This window comes from Eucalyptus grandis, chromosome 6 (assembly GCF_016545825.1).
Source record: "Eucalyptus grandis isolate ANBG69807.140 chromosome 6, ASM1654582v1, whole genome shotgun sequence".
Classification (NCBI taxonomy): domain Eukaryota; kingdom Viridiplantae; phylum Streptophyta; class Magnoliopsida; order Myrtales; family Myrtaceae; genus Eucalyptus; species Eucalyptus grandis.
Window position 1 is genome coordinate 44,648,165 of NC_052617.1, and position 20,276 is coordinate 44,668,440.

At 39.8% G+C, this 20,276-nt stretch overlaps 1 pseudogene; it reads right to left on the minus strand.

The window, feature by feature from the left end:
• Positions 1-774: 774 nt before the first annotated feature.
• LOC104452036 lies at positions 775-4,708 on the minus strand (annotated as a pseudogene).
• Positions 4,709-20,276: the final 15,568 nt, after the last annotated feature.

A 20,276-nucleotide genomic window follows, 5' to 3' on the forward strand; every position in this document is an offset into this window, starting at 1 on the left:
ACTAAATTGACATTATTACAAAAAGCTCAGGAGTCATTTGGCCAAAAAATATTTTAGAATTGAATTGGCATGACAATAGATTTTTGAATTTTCCAGTAAATTTCCATATATTAAAACTATGGTGAAGTTGGCTTATCTCAAAGTAGCTGCTCGACTATACTCTTGCATCAGTAAGAATTATCCTAAGTTGATGTTAACTCTTCCCAAACCTCGAAACAACTTATTTCATACCAGCGAGTTTCCCAGGTCTTTTAGACTGTTCATGGTATTACCAACTAATGGTTGATATAACCAAACTGGTCGGTTTTCGAGGTCGCCAGTTCTGGGGCCAAGGTGTCTGAGCTCCCAATTCCAAGTTTAAAATCAGGCTTAGCTCAAGATTCTAGCCATTGAAACGACCAACCTGGTAGCGCACGCCCCCAGCCCAAACTTCTTCCTATCTTTCCAAGAAACGGGTGAATGTTCCCTCATTTCTATTTAGTGTGAACTAGGACCCTATTTAGTTCAAAGATTGTCCTCATGCAAATTTTGATATGACTTCAACAAAGACCGGGTTCACGTGCCAAGTCCATGCCATCGTTCTTGAAGAAAAGTGATTTCGATGGCGATAGGGAACTCAATCAGTTGGAAATTTGTTCTCTGACGGGGAGATAAAGTACTGAGCTTATGGAAGATATAGAGTTGACGAGATTTTTCTATTTTGGCCAATGATGCAGAGTTTTGGGGGAAGTTGCCCTTGTACGGGAACTCTTGGCCTTCGGAATACAAACTTGTAAAAAGGATTGTCGGAATCTGTGGACTTAAGACATTTCATGTACATTCAAACTGCAGCCAAATGAGAGATGCGGTATTTTCGGGAGAATAGCTGGGGGAGCACATTGAAGAACTTGCTTCGTTTTCCACATGGAGTATGAGGTTCACATAAAGAGAAAGAATGCAAGTCATGCCCACGACTCTCTCATCGAGCAGATAACAGTGTCATGGTGATTTCGTTTGGTTGACTTTGTGAAGGGTTTTCTTGGAGTAGATTCCTTTCGTTGAAAAACCCCGGCTCTTTCGGAAGAGGCAATTCGATGTCGCTTCCCAGCATCATAACCACCGTGGACATACTCGGCCTATCATTGGGGCATCGCTGCACGCACAATAGGCCAATATGAATAGAGCGCAATGCTTCAGAAGTACTGCATGAATTCTGGACCAACTTATCGAGCAACTGCATGGACCTGCCTTCTGTGAACAGTCTCCAGGCCTGACCACATTAAAACCAACCGTTAGGGGAAATTCTTGTGGCTGGAAGGCGAACAGTATTACAAACTTACATGTCCGAGGAGATTATGATGGTGGTCTGGATGATGAAACCCTCTGTTTCTCTTCCCGCTTACAATCTCTAGCACCAATACACCATAGCTAAAGACATCAGATTTTGTTGAGAAAACTCCATCAAGAGCATACTCTGGAGACATGTAACCACTACAGAAATTGATTTATTGAAACCATCAGTTTGAAAGCGAATTGAGCACAGACGATATCACAGCAATAAAAGTACTTACTATGTTCCAACCACTCTGTTAGTATTCGCCCGTGTCTCGTTCCCTGCCAAGCTTTTAGCCAAGCCAAAATCAGAGATCTTAGGGTTCATATCACAATCTAACAATACATTGCTAGCTTTTATATCTCTGTGAATAATCCTGAGTCTGGAATCTTGATGAAGGTAAAGAAGCCCCCTAGCAATTCCATTGATGATGTTGAAACGAGCTGACCAGTCCAGTTGCTCCCTCTGCGTTGGATCTGTCAAAAGTTCATTTCACATTAGTAAACTCTGCCCGGTTTGTAACTTACAAGGAGTAAGGCATCAATTTAGTCATTGCTAATTTGCTACTTTAGTGACAATATTTTGGAGTTTTCACAAAATCCATACTTCTAAGGAATTGAGAAAGTAAGCAAACCAAAGAGAAATGAGTCCAAGCTCCTGTTGGGCACGAATTCATAGATCAAAAGATTTTCTTCCTCAATGCAACATCCTAGAAGCTTCACTAGGTTCCGGTGCTGCAGCTTGGAAACATATAGAACTTCATTTTTAAACTCATGCAGCCCTTGTCTTGAGTTCCTTGACAACATCTTCACCGCAATTTCTTGACCACCCCTCAACACACCCTGCATATGGTCAACTTGTTTAGTGAAAATAATTCCTTGCCTACTCTTTTTCTCGCTAGAATTCCACTCACAGTAACTAAATTTTTTGGGATCTAGTTGTTCAGCCTCTCATCAACATATTCAGGAATATTTTCTCGAGCAAATTGTGCAAATGCAACAGCGAAGGCAGTACTTTACAATCCTCACATAGCAACAATGTCCTTCTCGAGAATAGAATGCATAATTTTCGTACCTTGTAGACAGGTCCAAAACCACCTTCTCCAAGCTTATTGTTGGTGGAAAAGTAATTGGTAGCGACAGCTACTGTAGACAAGTCAAATAGTGGCAACTCAAGATCTTCCTTCTTGTTTTCACAGTTGCCTCCTGATTCAAAACTGTCCCTTTCAGCTGGAGCACAAATTATATGAAATTGATTAGCAAATATCTCTGAGTGGCTTCTGCATTAATTCAGATTTCCTTCAACCACGATGCTACAAAGGCATGCTAATTGCTAAATATGAAAGCATTGAATTGCGAACATATTAGGATAATATGATCGCGATTACTAGTGGTTTGTCATTGTTTCGCACATCAGACACTGACACACAAATGCCTCGAACAATTTGGTTGAGACTGACTGACTTTGTCAGTTCATCATGGAATCTTTTAGTGACCTCTCATTGGAGATATGGAACAGTAAGATAAAATAAATAGAAAATCTTATAACTGTTGGGCCTGGTGAGGATGAATGCTGAATGGGACATGAATGCAGAATCCCCTCTAATGAAAGTCTAATTTAAAAAAAAAAAAAAAAAATTCACTTCTACAAGGGGCTGACTAATGTAATGTAACACGAGACAAGAATTCTTGTGCTCAATAATAGAATAAGTACTGGGAGGTCTTGTAAAATATCTACTTGTAAGTGACGAAATGACTAATTAAAAACTGGGAATGATGAGAACCAGAATACAAAATCTGACAGCACTGTATCATAAAGTACGGTTTACCTGCAGGAAGCTTCACTTTCTTCTTCTTGCATTGTAGAACACAGATAATGAGAACCAGAATGAGGAAAACAGACCCGAAAGAAACTGCCAAGCCCATGACCAGCTTATGCTTCTTTTGGTGTGACGGTAGTAAAGCTAAGAGAAGAAGCAGGAGAAGAAGCAGGAGCACACAGGATCAGGAGAAAGAACTAGTTATAACTGATATTACAATTCTGTAAGCTCTCCCTCAAAAATGTGTCCATTTTCCACTTTAGTATCTAGGAAATTCATGTCTACAATACCTGATTCTGACACAGCCATCCGGATGTAGAGGTCCTGCCCGTAGTCGCCGTACCCTCTAATGTCAATCAGCTCGCCAAACCACAGCAAACAACCACTTCCTCCATTTCGGATGTCTAAGCTCGAATAAGCCATACAGGAGCAATTTTTCATGCAAACTACTTTACATTCTTGAAGATTCATGCTCTCGTTAAACCAGGAAGACCGAGTATCTGGCAATTTTAACCAAGAATACTTCACAAATATGTCCTTTTCACAATCCAAAGGATTTCTCCTCACACACCCATTTGACCAATCCAACATATCCCATTCTTGAGAAAATCGGGGCACAAAGCCTTTCAAGCACCTACACACTGGGGAAGTATCGACCCTACAGCTACCATAGGCACCACAGGATGCATAGTTGTCACATTGGTCTGTTGGCGAGGCCATGTAAAGCATCCAACCCTGCGTTCGGTCAATCCAAGCGAATCGCTGTCAAATGCCATTGGTCGTCAATATCAGCCTGGAAGTGACCGATCTGTTGAGGAGCTCATAGCGGAAGTACATCTCTTCCTCATTTAACACAAATTCATACCCGTAGTATGGGTTTGGATTTAGAAAAGGGGTGCCACTCCATCGAAGACCATTCCATGGTCCTGTCCTGAACTTGATGTCAGAACCCTGCTTCAATAGTTCTTGTGGGTAGCCATTCGGATCAAGTTGAAACGTAAAGTTACCTGGAGAAGGATCATCAATGCTCTTCCATGATGTTAAATAACGATTGAAGCCTGATCTTCTATTCCGTCCTAGCTTCATACCGGCTACAAGTGTATCTGTAGGATAGTCAAAACTCTGCCACAGGAAATTATTGGGATCACTGCCTTCTGCGTCTCTCACAACCAGATTTCCTGAATCCAAGAGCTGCGCAACTGGATTACGAACTGGTATTGGAGCGTTCGACAACCAGATATCATTTCCATTTCCGTCAAGAAGGACGAGACTTCCGTGGGTAGTAACCTCAAAGTGCCTGATGCGTCCGCAAGGGGTGCGACTCTATTTGCAACCCACACTATTGTCATTGTGGTTATTTTCTTGTACCATATTCCCAGATGTCGCTTTGGTGGATCCCCCCTACTGAAGAACCCCAGCTCAAATGTCTCACCAGCAGAGATTAGGCTCTCGCCGTCTTGAATTGACTGATTTGTTGTTATGGTATCTAGTGCATTGGAAACAAGGGCATTACAAGTGAAGAGAACAAGACACATGGAAAGTGCCACAAAAGCTTTCATACTGCTTGAAGCAGTCAAGTTCTCAAAATCAGCGAATTGGCTGAGTGAGTTAAGAAGACGGAAGAAAGGGAGAAGAAAGATCGCATGAAGAATGAAGAACCCTGTAATCTCAAGGCTGATCTGGAGCCACAGGCTTTTTCCATGAACCGATGAGAAGCCATCGGAAAAGGCCACTAAGTTCCAAGTCAGTGCACCAATAAGACTGCCAATTGTGACATCTACATCAAAAATCCCCAAAATTGAACACGCTATTGACTTAGACTAATTCCAACTTCCCATTATTGCCAATCCTAACTCATTGAAAATCTCAGACGTGCGGACCCCTCAAGTGCCTTAACTTTGCCCAAAGGAACACTTAAGTGCCATAACTTACTAAAGGTACACTTAAGTGCCAAAATCGGAGCAAAATGGATCACTTGAGTGCCAATCCAGCCAAAATCCGGCCAAATTGCATACGTGGCATTTTCCGGCGATTTTCGGCGACTTCTTTTACTGATGTGGCAAATGTTTTTTTTTTTTTAAAAGCCAACATGGACGACAAAAACGACGTCGTCCATCCACATTGTGCGATGACCTAAACGCCGTTCCTCCCCATCCACGTTGACAGTCGATCTCAGGCCCTTCTCTCCGTCGCCGTTCACGCCCAGAGCTAGTCATCGGTCGCCGCCGTCGGTCGCTGCTGTTGGTCGCCGTTGCCGCTCACCGCTTACCATCATTGGTCGTCGTCACCGCTCACCATCGTCATTCGTCCAGGTTCGACCCCTTCTCCCCCTCCCCTGTGATGAAATTAGGGCTCGATTATTTAATTAGGGTTGGCTGACCTAAACGCCGTTCCTCACCGTCCGCGTTCACAGTAGATCACAGGCCTCTCTCCGTTGCCATTCACGCCTAGAGCTGGTCATCGGTCGCCGTCGTCAGTCGCCATTGTTGGTCGCCGTTGCCGCTCACCGCTCACCATCCTTGGTCGTCGTCACCGCTCACAATTGTCGGTCATCCAAGTTTGGCCCCTTCTCCCCCTCCGCTGTGATGAAATTAGGGCTCAATTATTTAATTAGGGCTCCACTCGATTATTTAATTATGACTCAATTATTTTATTACAGCTCCGATGGAATTTGTATTGATATACTTCAACGAAACTTGCGACATTACACAAAGAGACCAGATTTCTCATTATTTTGGTGAATTTGTCTTTCAAGCCACTGTCAGAGTATGTGATTGTTAGATCACTGTCTATGCATCTCCTTAAGAGCGTCCTAGTAAAGCAAATGCCATTCTAAGAAAAAAACTAAGTTCTTGAACCACCCTGCTTGTGATTGCTGTATAGGGTATGTTTATCAATCCAAAACCCTGTTGTGATTGCTTTGTATAGGGTATGTTTATTAATCCAAAATCTGAATAAGAACATAATCGATGTGATTTGATTAAGTTGATGTCGAGTATGCTATGCTTTGATTTGCTTAAGTTAATGTACATTCTCTCACATCGCACGTTTAGTGCAGTAGACATGCTTGGGCTGCGATTGCTGTGTGGGGACCTCTGTTTTTTGTTAATATTTTAAGGAAGGGAAGGCAAATAATTAAAGTGCCGACCTCTTTTTTTTTTTTTTTTTGGCTGTCGTATAGGGCGTATTGTCGGTGTGGGGACCTCTATTTACTAAAGTCCATGAGTGGGGGACTCCCATGTGCAATTGTCTAGTGGTCCCAAAAACTAATGATTATTTTTCTTGTTCTTGATGCAGTAATGGCGCATGACAAGGATTATGTCGCTGTTATAGTTTGCTACAATGGGGAATTTGTGATTGGGGAGGATGAGTGGGAGTATGAGGGTGGAAATGAGGGCACCATCTTTGTGGATATAAAGAAGGCATCTTATATAGGATTTCTTAGGGATATAAATACTTATTTGCCTTGTAAAGTTCGAAGTGCTGTATTGTATTCCTGGGAAAGACTTAAGAGAGGGTTTGAGATGCTTAGAAGATGATAATGGTCTTAGGGATGTTCTATACCATTATCTTCATGGTGAAGAGGTAAAAATATTTGTTGAGTACAATAGTGAAAGTGAGGATGAAGATGATGATGGAGAGAGCGCTGGAGTAGGACAAGAAGGAGATGGTATTCAAGGTAGTATTGATGTTAGGGTCGAAGGAATGCAGGATAGATATGATGGACATGAGAGAAGCGTAGATGCAGTTCACCAAAGTGATGATGACATAGGTGATGTCACAATCTCTGGATTAGATTGGGAAGTAGCTGAATCAACTGATGATGATGATGGAGGGTTGCCTGCTGAAAATTTTATAAATGATGACGACGATGAGGAGCTTGTACGATCAAGAATATAGCGAAGGGATTTTTTAACAGCTAAGTTTGCAACTTTGCAAGTAGCCGAGGAAGTTCCAAACAGGGCAGAAGGCCCTACTGATCTTTGGTCTTTGCTGGCGAGGAGACTGACTATGAAGAAAACGTCAAGAATGCTACTTCCAGGATGAGCTTGAAGAAGATGAAGGACCTGTGCATAGAAGGAAAAGGAAAAGTAAGTTTCCTTCTTATGATCCATCCATTGCCTCTCCCACTTTGTCGGTAGGCATGAAATTTCATGATGCTAAACAATTTAGGGAAGCTATATTGAAGATCTCCATTGCTGCACAAAGGAACATTGACTTCATTAGAAACACTAAGACCTTTGTAAGAGCTAGGTGTTCGCAGCAAAATTGTCCATGGAAGATCTATGGCGCATTTGTTAGGAAAATTGGATCTTTCCAAATTAGAGCCTACCAAGAGGAACATACTTGTTCCATTAATTTTTAGAATAAAATGGTAACAAGTGCGTGGTTATCGAAGCAATTCTTTGAATTGATTAAGCTGATGCCTCAGATGAATACTACTCGGTTCGGGATCTTTGGTGAAGGAGCGGGTAGGCATCAATATATCTAGGAATCAATGTAAAAGATCGAAGCAAAAGGTGATGAAGATACTCATTGGTCGACAGGTGAATATGGACAATTGTGGGACTATGCTTGGGAGTGTAGGTTGCAAAATCCTGGAAGTAGAGTGTATCTCGAGGTCGTGGAGAGACCACTTCCTAATATTGGGACAAAGTTCAATAAATTCTATGTTTGTTTCGATGCATGCAAATGAGGTTTTTTATCTTGTTGTAGACGGATTATAGGATTAGACGGGTGTTTTTTGAAGGGCTTGTGCAAGGGAGAATTGCTGGCCGCAATTGGAAGAGATGCAAACAACCAAATGTTTCCCCTGGCTTGGGCTGTTGTGAAGGTAGAGAACAAGGACAATTGGTCCCGGTTCCTAAAAAATTTAATGACTGATTTGGAGATAACAAATGGGGCAAGGTGGGCGTTCATGAGTGACCAACAAAATGTAATGTTTGCTTTTTAAAATATTAACATACTTGTTTGCTTTTTGATATCAACATGTCATTTGCTTATATTTTTTTATATTTTCAATTATTGCAGGGACTTGTTCCAGCAATAGCTGAGCTATTGCCTTATGCTGAACATCGAATGTGTGCGCGAAACATATACGCAAATTGGGCAAAGACCTATAAAGGGGACAAGTTGCAGTCGCAATTTTGGTAGCTAGCAAAGAGCACGAATATGGCTGACTTTAGGATGGCCAAAGAAAAGATGCTTCAATTGACAAAAGATGGTTATGATGCACTATTCCAAACAGACCCGAAGCATTGGTGTAGGGCGTTCTTCAGCGAGGAATTCAAGTGCGATAACATTGATAACAACATCTGCGAAGCATTCAATGGGAGGATAATAGATGTTAGATGTAAACCAATTATCTCGATGCTTGAAGACATACGGGTTTTGGTCATGACTCGGCTGCACAGACAAAGAGATGACACTACAAAGTAGACTAAGCAATATGGTCCTAGGATTGCTAAGAAATTGAATGACAACTTGGCTGCAAGTAGGTATTGTCATCCCATTTGGAATGGGGATGAAGGATATGAGATAATGAAGGGTTCCGATAAATATGTTGTCCATTTAGGTACGATGAAGTGTTCATGTAGAGCATGGCAACTCAGTGGAATTCCTTATGCACATGCCATATGTGCAATTCAATTGAAGGGCCACAAACACAGAAGACTACCTTGATGATTGGTACAAGAAATCGAAATATCTTGCTTCGTATCAATTCATGTTGCAACCAATTAGAAGTAGCAAGTTAAGGAGCCAATAGATCGCGAAGCACCTCAACCTTTGCCACTAAAAAGAGAATGGGAAGACCAAAGAAAAAAAGAAAAATGACGGAGGGAGAGGACTCATGTCACCGTAGGATGAATAGGATGGGTGTACCGATAAAGTGCTCTTTTTGCCACATAGCAGGGCACAATATTAAGGGTTGTCAATTAAAGAAGCAGCAGGAACAATTGAGGCCAGCCGAAGGGCCTAGTGAAGGGACAGTTGGAGAAGGAGAAACAGAAAGGCGAAGTGAGTCGACTATTCTTTAGTCGACGACAATAAACCCAGTAAGTCATGACAATTGTGTTTATATTGCTTTATGGTTTGTTATGAATATGTACATAGATATAAGTGACATGTATGTAATGTTTTTGTCTTTGTCAGGTCACGGTGACACATGAAGAATTGGCCGAAGCCCCTGCTATACCTAAAAATGAAGGGCCCATTCAAAGAACCGGAGGTGGAAGACAGCTGGCTGTAGGATTGGCTAAAACAACTGGAGAGCCAGTTAAGTCGACTGTTCTTCAGCAACAATAGAGAAAAAAATACCCGATCGGTTAAATGATTTGAGTTTACTTTTCATTTACGTTCTAATATGGCCTGATGTTATATTTATGATGTCCTTTGCCTTTTTCTCGGGTTTGAAGAAGACAAGCTAGAGCTCAGCTACTAATAGAGGGCCCAACTAAAGGGCCACCACAAGATCCATCACCAAGGTCATCACAAAGGCCACTAGAAGGGTCATCACAAGGGCCACCACCAAAGCCTACCGAAGGTGTCACCGAAGCTGAAGGCGTAACTAGAAAAACAACCAAAGAAAGCCAAAGCCAAATCAAGAGCCACCTATAAGAAGGCCATCTACAAGACGACTAGCTGAAGAATTGGCCGAAGAAGCCCCTTCTATAATTGAACAGCCACAAGAGCCGAAGAAATCACATGCGAGAAGAAGAGGCAACCAATCACAAGTACACGAAAGTGACGATCCCCTTCGAACAAGAGGGGCTCTTGGGAAGAGGCTTAAACAATATGGTTATGGCCTTTATACAGATGACCGTTCTGGAACAATTATTCTTAATGTAAGTTTTATAGGCTGCATTTAATTTAATTTATAGTGCAAACTTTTGTTGATAATTGAGTTTTCTTTTTGAAACACTCGGGAGAAGTTCGAGATTCTTATCTCTCAAGGCCGAACTCAGAATCAACGGCTGCGCCAACAAAAAAAGAAGACATTGCTGCGCCAACAAGAAAGAAGAGTAAGAAGAACCTAGTTGCAGGTCCATCCGAATCAGTTCAGCCTACAACAGTTGCAGCTCATTTTGAATCAGTTCAGCCTAGGACAATTGCAGCTTCATTAGACTCAACGCATCCCAAGACAGCTGAAGAAGAAGTCTCACGTCTAGTTAGAAAAAGTGCAAGGATTATGAATCAAGTGCGAAGTCCATCAAAACGAGCACGAACAGGAGGCATTGTGCATATTGATTGATGAAATGGGATATGATATGGTTTGTGGGGCTGAGGAGTCAGTTGTAAACATCTGTGGATGTTTGTTTTTTTTATAATAGTTTGTCATTGAGTTAGTTGAGTTTGTGAGACTTCAGTCATTAAGTTTGTGAGACAGATGTTCAAAATCAATGGAACAACCGTTGTTGCTTATCATTTTTGGCATGCCTTTTTCTTTTTTTTTCTTTTTTTTTTTCTTTTACTTATTGCTACTTCTGGTGGTGGATATGTGGTGGTAACTGGGGTGCTCGTGTGGCTGGTGGTGGCGGCTGGTGAAGCCTGGTGGTGGATATGTGGTGGTGACCGGGGTGCTCATGTGGCTGCTGGTGGCTGTTGGTGAAAAGCGTGGTGGTGGTGGGTTGGGTTGGAGGTTTTTGCTGCACCTGGTGCAAGATGTATGTGCAATATGCACGGCTTGCACCCGTAATCTTTGGTGCAAGCTGGTGTAAGACACCTTACACTTGCAACTTATGCGCAACATACCACCGGCATAGTGGTGGCTGGTGGTGGCTCAAATGGATGCTTGGGATGCCTGGTGGTGATGATGGCTGGAGATGGTGGCCAGTGGTGAGTGGTGGTGGTGGCTGGTAGTAGCCGATGTGTACAAAAAAAAATGCCACTTAACTGATCACATTCTAAAAAACCTAGCACTTAAGTGTTCACTTTTAACAACAAGTGACACTTAATTGATCCTTTTAATAATAACTTGACACTTAAATGACTTTGTCTATCACGACTAGCACTTAAGTGATCACTAAATACAACTTATAGTACTCGAGTAATCACTCGTGTTTGTTCTATGTATATGGTGGTTTGCAGCAAAACAGAGAAGCTGCTAATTTACACATTTGCTGCTGGTTTACACATTTGCTGCTGATTTACATTCAAGTCAAGTAAAAATAGTTACCACAACACATCGACCTAATATACATTCCATCATCACTGATTTATATTTAAGAATAAGCAAAAAGCTGTCGAAATCATTCATTCATTCATTCAAAACAAGTACATTTCCCGACAGATTTACAACTATGGCGAGTTGGAGAAACTTCTTCTCATCTTCCAGTACTTTACATTTCATCATATAGTATGATAGACAAAGAAACAGCAACATAATAAACGCTTGGTAACACTTCCGTTCAATTTTCATTTTTGAAACTTCGTTCTTCAAATGGTTAACAGAAGATGCTTGAGCTTGAGCTTCCATTGAGTCAACATCGTCCAAGTCGTCCACAAGTGTAGATGGAGGTTGATGACATCCATCAAGTAGGTCCAATATCACCTATGTGGCTCGGTGAGAAAATTTCGTATCGACTCATTTGAAGTATTTGTACTTCGAGCCTTCTCTGTATCGGGCACATCCATAGAATCTTCTCCCGGGATTCGTTCGAGTCCACGATGTTTTTCTTGGACTTGGTAACCCACAAAAACATAAATGCTCGCCTTCTCCTTCGCTTCGGCAAGAGAAATTTGAGCCGCTGCTGAAAGTCTTGCTCTCCATTTCCAATATTCGGTGGTAGAATTTGGGGCAAATCAAATTAGGGTGCAGGATTAGGGTTCCAGCGCTTCAATAGCATTTTGCCCGATTTAGGGTTTTAGATTTAGGGCAAATGGGGAAGACGACGGCGTTTTCGCTAATTTAAGGGATCTATTTGGGGCGAACACCCGGAATGACGTCGTTTGGGGTTAATTCGAGCTGACTCAGCTCTCTGGCGAGACACATCGGCGAGAGATATTAATATTTTAATGCCACGTATGATTTCCGGCCAGCTTCGCCGGAGATGGCACTCAGGTGTCCCACTTTTCTTAAAATGTGGCACTTAAGTGTACATTTCGTAAGTTATGGCACTTAAGTGTCCCTTTGGGCAAAGTTATGGCACTTGAAGCGTTCTTTTGCCGAAAATCTCATAATCTTTTTTGTGCAACATAAATCTTCAAATCTTTAAATAAATTCATGACAAAATGCATTTAAATTATGAAAGAAGTGTTAGAGAAAACTCCTATGTTGTTTTGAAGTTAACAAAACTTTTCTAAAATCTATTCTGAAGATCGCCAGACTTTTGTGTCAAAATCTATCTTCATCAGAAGTCTGCCCACTCTGACAAACTCCAGATTGAATGCAAAAGAAGAATGAAGACTTATCCAGATGAGGGATTCTTTCTTCAAGGGTTCAGTTCGTACAGGTTTTTTTATGGCATTTTGGATGGAAATATCAACTACGGGATTGATTATCTTTATTGGAATCAATTTAAATACATCAAATCTTTTTGGATAGCAAGTTAATTTGGAAAGAATCTACTTATGGAAATCAAGATCCTAATTGTATGGGTGAACAAGATTGACGAGCTTTCATCACAATCTTCAAATGGCTCAAAGATCTCCTCGATTGATTTTTTTTTCAACGGGTCGATTGGAAGAATCCCTTTGAAAAGTACCAACGGTCGAGAAGGTATGAAGGAGTATTTAAGGAAGACTCTCTAGTTGTTCAATAAAGTGCGTGAAAAAGAAATTTTAAAGTCTGAAACTTCCCATTATCTTGTTACTTCTTACACTGAACTTAAAGTTGTACTCAAAAGAGAGAGAGACTTATAGTGTGACTTCATGAGAGAGCAGTAGAGACTCTTCTCTGTGAAGTTGAGATCAGATATTGTAAATTCTCTTTTGATTCATAGTAGAAACCAGCTAGGAAATTGTCAGCGTGTGAGAGTGGAAGTAGGCTTGATCCAAGCCGAACCACTATAAATTCCATGTTCTTATTCTCTTTCCCGAACTCCTTTATTTTGTTCGTAGTTCTATTTAACTGCTAAAGTTTGAACTTGCCCAAAGTCTATTGTTCTTCAACTCAGTTTCAAAAGTAAAATATTTCTACTGATCCTTATGAAATATTGTATTCACACCTATTTACCCCCCTCTAGGTGTTCATACTAGCACTTTCAATTGGTATCAGAGCCTGTGTGCTTAATTATTTATGTGTTTTACTTCTAAGCTACAGATCTTCTATGGCTACTATTTTGGCTCTAGGACTGGTTAAAGATCATAAGAACACCAGACCCCCTTACTTCAATGGAAAGGAGTACAATGTATGGAAGAACAAGATGAATGCATTTCTCAGATCGAGAGATCCCCTAGAGTGGGATGTTGTTGAAAATGGATCAATCCTAAGCAACATCAACCTCAGACAAAGGGAAAGAAGTTGTTGATGCTGATAAGACAACACAAGCTGAAATTACCAAGAGATAAGCTCTTGACGCAAAAGCTAACTACTCTTTATATTGTGACTTATCTCCCACTAGATATAACCAAATTTCTTCTTGTGAAATAGTAAAAGAAGTTTGGGACAGATTACATGTTATCTACGAAGGGATTGACCATGTGAAGGAAACCAAAATAAATATTCTACTTGGACAATATGAACCCTTCAGAATGAAGCCTGGAGAATCTATTACTAATATGTTCAGTCGCTTTACAAATATTGTGAATGGCCTGGCTTATCAAGGTTAACCAATTTATGGGCCAATGAAAAGTCAACAAATTGTTACGTGGGCATTTGAAAGATTGGAATCATGTGAAGATTTCAATTAGAGAAACTTAGAGGATCATGCCTCTATCAATTGACAAATTGAGAGGCACGCTTCAGTCGTATGGAGTGGAGTAGATAAATGAGGAAAATCATAAAGGTAAGAAGACAATTACTTTAAAGTCTAACATTTATTCTGATAATACAGATTCAGATGATGATATGGATGATGAGGAGCTGGCGCTTATGATCAAGAAATTCAGAAAGTTGAATAGAAAAAGAAGAAGATTCAACTGAAAGAAACAAAGCATGCAGAATTTTCAGAAGAAACCAACATAAGACAATGAAACTAGCAAGGATTTTATATGCTTCGAATGCAAGAAAAAAGTGGCATATTAGACCTAACTGTCCTCTATTGAACAAGAAGAAAGGAAAAACTGATAAATACAAAAAGGCACTTAAAGATGAAACTTGAAGTGACACCGAGTGTGAGGAAAGTGAAGAAGAATATGCCAACATATGTCTGATGGCTCATTCCGAATCAGATTCAGAATCAGAAACAGACTCTGATTCACACTCTGACAAAGACATTGATTTTAGTGATTTAAAAATTCCCGTCAAAGTCTCTAAGTACATAGATGAACTCTGTCTCAATCTTAAATCCCCTCTTAAAAGGATTTCATAACCTAAAAGGGAAAATTCTAAGCTCAGGCAACAGGAAGTTTCTTAAGAAGAAAAAATTGAAAGTCTAAAAACAAGCTATGATAATTTGAAAGAAAATTCTAATTCTCTTTCAAAGAAAAAACTATTTTGAAAAGAGATATTTCAAATATTACAAAAAGATTTTCAAAAGGATTTAAAAAACTGGGAAAAATTCTTTCAGCTCAAATACCTTACTTTAACAAATTTGGTTTTAGTATAACTTTAGAAATTATTCCATTAATTAATTTTCCCAAAGTAAAAGAAAGAATTAAACAAAAACTTGCAAACGCATTTTACAAAAATCATTTTCAAAAAGTTTTTGTAAAACCTGTTGATGGTCGAAATGCACTCATATGTTCGAAATGTAACAACTCAGAACATTTCGAGAAAGAATGTCTCAAGGTTTGGATACCAGTTAAGAAAGACTGGGCAAAGACTGTCTTTGATACTAACTCCCCTGAACCCAAGAAAATCTTGATACAAAGAATGTTTGAGTTTTTCTTTTGATCACAGGTCATTATCAAAAGGAAGATCAAATGGTATTTGGATAGTGGCTGTTCGAGGCATATGACAAGAGACTCAAGCTGCTTCATAAAGCTTGTTAAACTGAATGGAGGAAAAGTTTCTTTTGGATGAAACATCAAATGAAAAATTGTAGGATGTGAAACTGTGAAGATTGGAAGCCTAACTATCAATAATGTTTCCTTGGTATAAAGTTTGAATTGCAATCTATTGAGCATAAGTCAACTTTGCGATACTAGTTTCAGAATAAACTTCCAAAAAGACATTTGTTTTGGGACGAGTCAAAACTTCTCTCAATCTTTTACTCGGCAAAGGCATGACAACAATTTGGGCAGAAGCAATTTCCACTATTTGCTATATTATCAGCAGAGTATTCTTGAGGCCTATCCTAAAAAAAACTCCTTATGAAATATATAAAGGAAAGAAGCCTATTGTTTCTTATTTTCATGTCTTTGGCTGTAAATGTTTTATTCTGAAAATTGCAAATGATTGATCTGGTAAGTTCGAAGAAAAATCATATGAATGAATCTTCCTTGGTTATTTGACTTCAAGCAAAGCTTATAGGGTCTTTAACAAGAAGACTCAATCCATGGAAGAATCAATGAACATCAAGTTTCAAGATTATGTGCAGAATCAACCAAATCAGACTCAACTTGAAAAGTCTAAACCTATTCCAGACTTAACAAAGTCTATTTCCCCCGAAGAGGTTCAGACTTCTAAAGAACAGCAACAAGCAGAACAAGAAGATTCAAACGAAGCAGAAGATCAACAAACTCTCGGACCAAACAGCAACTGGAAGCATAAGTCAAGTCATCCCAAAGAACTCATCATTGGCAACATTGATGAAGGAATTTGCACCAAATCCAAATAAAGAGAAGAGTCCAGTGTTCTAGCACTTGTTTCTGAGATAGAACCAAAAGGTGTAGACGAAGCCCTGTCTAATGAAAGTTGGATAGAAGTTATGCAGAAAGGACTCAGACAATTTAGCATCAATGATATATGGGAGCTGATTCCAAAACCCAAAGGCAAATCCGTGATTGGATTCATTTAAGAAGTCTATGAGGAACAACCACGAGGATTTGAAGATCCAAGGAAACCAGACTCAGTCTACAAACTGAAAAATGCCTTGTATGGATTGAAGCAAGCACCTCGAGCCTAGTACGAAAGGTTGAGTAAGTTTCTAACTCAAAACAATTTTGAAAAAAAAGGAAAAGTTAATATTACTTTGTTTATAAAGAGAGAAGGAAAAGATTTTCTACTAGTATAAATTTATGTAAATGATATTATCTTTGGTTCTCCTAATGAAAGTCTCTACAAGAAATTTTCAAGATCTATGCAAGATGAATTCGAAATGTGCATGATGGGTGAGTTAACCTTCTTTCTGAAATTGCAAGTCAAGCAATCGAAGAAAGGTATATTCATTCACCAAGAGAAATATGCCAAAGATCTCATCAAGAAATTTGGATTAGAGAATTGCAAGAAGACAGAAACACATATGTCAAGTTCTTCTAAACGGCATCAATAAGTAATTTTACATTGTTCTTTAATAACTTAGGTTTTTAATGTCTTTTATGATGTCAATAGTCATAATTTACGAATGAGGAAAATATTTTTGTGAGAAGTCCTTATGGCGTCCGAAAAGGCACCTTATGGCATCCTCATTTAGTATTCGTTCTCTTCTGTCTTATTTGTCCTCTTAGTCTTCAATTTTCCAAAATTGAAACAAACAATTTCTCCGCTTGCCACTCAACACTCGCCTCGCTCGCTTTGGGTCACTCATGCCACTCGCCGCTCGATGCTCGCTTGGCTTGTTACTCCCCACTCGACATTCAATGTTCATGCTGTTCGATGCTCACCCCACTTGACCTTCATCGTTTGCCTTTCTTAACTGGCCTCGCTCATCATCAAATCCATTGGGTCAGTATGATCCCCGGTTGCCCTTTCAAGAAGTAAAAAAAAATGAAATAAAAAATTATTGGTTGATCCTGGGTTGATCTTGAAACCGAATTGAGCCCATTAGGTCAGTTCGGTCCTCAATCATTATCGGTTGGTCCCGGGTTGAACCAAACTGGACTGAACCCATTGGGTCGGTCCTCGGTCCCAAAAATTGAGGATCAGCACTGTGCGGGTTGGTCCTAGGGTTAGGGGGTGGCCTGGCCCAACCCAAACCATGCTCACCCCAAACCAGCAATGATGACCAATGGCGAGGCCAACAATTGGTAGTCATGGCCCTCCCAATAGGCAGCATCTGAGGAGTGGCAACAGCTGGCAAGAAGTACTTATATTCTCTAGGAGGCTTCGTGTCGTGTTGAACACTCCACTACGTGTTCACTCTCCAATACTCGATCAACACCTGTCAACAAATCTAACACTTGGTCAACTTTCTTACACTCTTCGACACTCGAGTCGGAATTCCAAGATGTGAGTTTCTAATGCGTTATTCCAACATGTGAGGTTAATAATAAAAATTTTCAATGAATGATAATCAAAATGTAAATATGTGAAATATTAAAAAAAAACAATAATCAAAATAGTAAATGAGAAAAGGAAGAAAAGCTTAACCTTATTTTATCTTTTGACTCTCACTTCCCGTGATACACAATTTACTCTCAAGTTTTTTCTCTCTTTTCTTCCGACACGTCTGACATGTGAGTCCAGAATATGAATTATTATTTTTTTCCAAGTTTTATAGATTATTGGAATGGAATTAAATTTGTCAAATTAAAACAATTAATGATTAATAAATGACGGATTAATATTTTTAGTGTAAATTTATTCTAGGCTTTTATTATTATTTATTTATTTGTGAATTTGAATCAAATTAATGTGATTGAAATAATCATAAAAATGATAATTTACTATGTATATATAAATATATACATTTAATATACAACGTGTCACAACGTGTCGGAATTCTCTGTTTTTTAAAAAATAACATATTGACGTATCGTGTTGCGTGTCACGTAGCATTGTCAATGTTACTTAGATGAAGGATGGGCGACCGGCTAGTAGCCAAGACGAACGATGAGAAGAGTTTTTTTCTTCTCATTTCTATTCCAAAAATAGAAAAGTAAAAAAAAAATGTTACTTCTAATTTCCGTTCTAAACCTATTTTTAGAGTAAAATCTATTCTAAATATAGAAAAATGAAATAGTTTTACGAAACAGAATTCTATTCCCAAAACAAGTCTAGAATACAAAAGTAAAATTGGAACAAAAATAGAATGGTTATTATGCGCACTCTTTGAATACCAATAGCAACAATTTCCAACCAAACTTGCTAATGTGGCTTCTTTTGACAATTTTATTTACTGTTTGCAATTCTTTAAAAAAAAAACTTATCCACATGACGTTGATGTAGCTAGACAAGCCCAAAACAACATTGTTTTGCCCTAAACTTTGATTTTTAATATAAATGTTAATTAAGTTAAATTAAAAAAAGGGAGGCATCATTCAGCAAGGGCCTCCACAGCACTTGTTGTCGCCACCCCATCATGACCAAAAAGGGTTGATGACAATGGGCTGTGGGTCAATTGGGGTCACCAAGCCCCAACCAGTGGCTAGCGACCATGGCCGATGCATGCAAGGGCCTGTAGGCCCTCCCCTAGAGCCTTAGCCCAAAGGGGCCAAGGGCCACCATTGGCTATGGCAAGGTTAGGCAGTGACCCCACCCTAGCTAGTAGTGGCCCTTGGCTCGATCTAGGTAAGGATCAACAACCCTCACCGAATCTGGGGGAAGGCCACAACCCCTCAGCCCAAATATGGGCGAGGGCCTACAATCAGCCAAGGTTGTCAGCCGCTGGCCAAGGCCCAATGACCTTAGTTGACCTCAGTTGTAAAGGCTCTCACTAAATGTTGCCTCTCTCCCTTTTTTCAAAATTTAATTTAATTAATATTTATATTAAAAAATCAAATTTGAGAGCAACACGATGTTGTTTTGGGATAAGGAGTGCTTAGTGAATATTTTGAAGAGCCACGGAGACCAATTTTATCATTAAAATAATGTCATGTTGGATTTTCAGCAAGCCTCGTCGGAATTGGCACTTGAGTGTCCAATTTTCACAAATATGTCCATCAATGCCAAGTTTTGGCACCTATGATATCCGGCTCTCCTCTTGCATTAGTAAGAATTATCCAGAGTTGATGTTAATTGTTCTCAAACCCGGAAACAACTTAATTCCACACTGGTGAGTTTCCCAGGTCTTTTAGACTCTATTCGCAGCTAATGAAAGTTGGGTTTCCATGTGCACACATTCTTTTTTTCATCGACAGTCATTAGTAGAACCAAACTTGGCAGTGCACGCCCTAGCCCAAACTACTGGTGAGTTTGGCAGGCCTTCAAGGTTGCCAGTTTTAGGGCCGAGGTGTCTGAGCTCCCGATTCCGAGTTTAAAATCAGGTATGGTTCTAGATTCTAGCCATGTAGACGACCAACTTGGCCGTGCACGTTCCCAGCCCAAACTACTTCCTATCTTTCAAAAAAACGGATGACTATTCCCTTATTTCTATTTAGAGTGAACTAGGACCCTTTTAGTTCAAAGATCAACGTTACCCAAATTTTGGTATGAAATCGACATAGACCAGGTTATGTGCCGAGTCACCGAGTTCTGAAAAAGACAGTTTTCTTAAGGCTTCAAACTACTTGTCATGTTGCGACTATGAAAGAAAAGTAAGGACGTCCTTTTCTTGACTTGGCCTGCGTGCATTATACCTAGCCCTTTTTTAAAGAACTTGATTTTAATCTCAACAAAGAATGCCATCATTCTTGAAGGGAAGTGATTTTGATGGTGATAGGGAACTCAATCAGACAGAAACTTGCTCTCTGAAGTGGAGATTAAGTGCTGAACTTATGGAAGATATAGAATTGAAGAGATTTTCTTTTCTGGGCCAACGATGCAGAGTTTTCGGGGGAAGATGCCCTTGAACGGGAACTCTTGGCTTTCGATTACAAATTTGTAAAAGCGGATGTTGGAATCCGTAGAAAAGACATTCCATGTACATTCACCCTGCAGCCAGAAGAGGGATGCAGTATTTTCGGTAGTATAGCCAGAGGACATTAAAGAACTTTTACTTCGACTTTCCACATGGAGTGTAGGGTTCACAGAAAGAGAAACAATGCAAGTCATGGCCATGACTC